Source organism: Penaeus monodon, chromosome 27 (assembly GCF_015228065.2).
Source record: "Penaeus monodon isolate SGIC_2016 chromosome 27, NSTDA_Pmon_1, whole genome shotgun sequence".
In the NCBI taxonomy this organism is placed as follows: Eukaryota; Metazoa; Arthropoda; class Malacostraca; order Decapoda; family Penaeidae; genus Penaeus; species Penaeus monodon.
Genome location: NC_051412.1, coordinates 26,011,637 through 26,011,872, shown reverse-complemented (window position 1 = coordinate 26,011,872; position 236 = coordinate 26,011,637).

Below are 236 nucleotides of genomic sequence, written 5' to 3'. Positions count from 1 at the left end.
CCCATATCCTTCAACAGGAAATACTTAGGAAAATATTTTGTATAAATACCTTATAATCAAATACATAAATAAACTTCGAAAAGGCTAAAACAAAGGAAAAGAAAACAGAAGCAAGAAAGTTCAAACAAACTCAGCAATTTGACCGAAATAATCATTCACAGAATCAATGTATCATCCAATTCATCTCCATTAAGATATCCACATTCTGACAGACACAATGAACGACTGAACATACT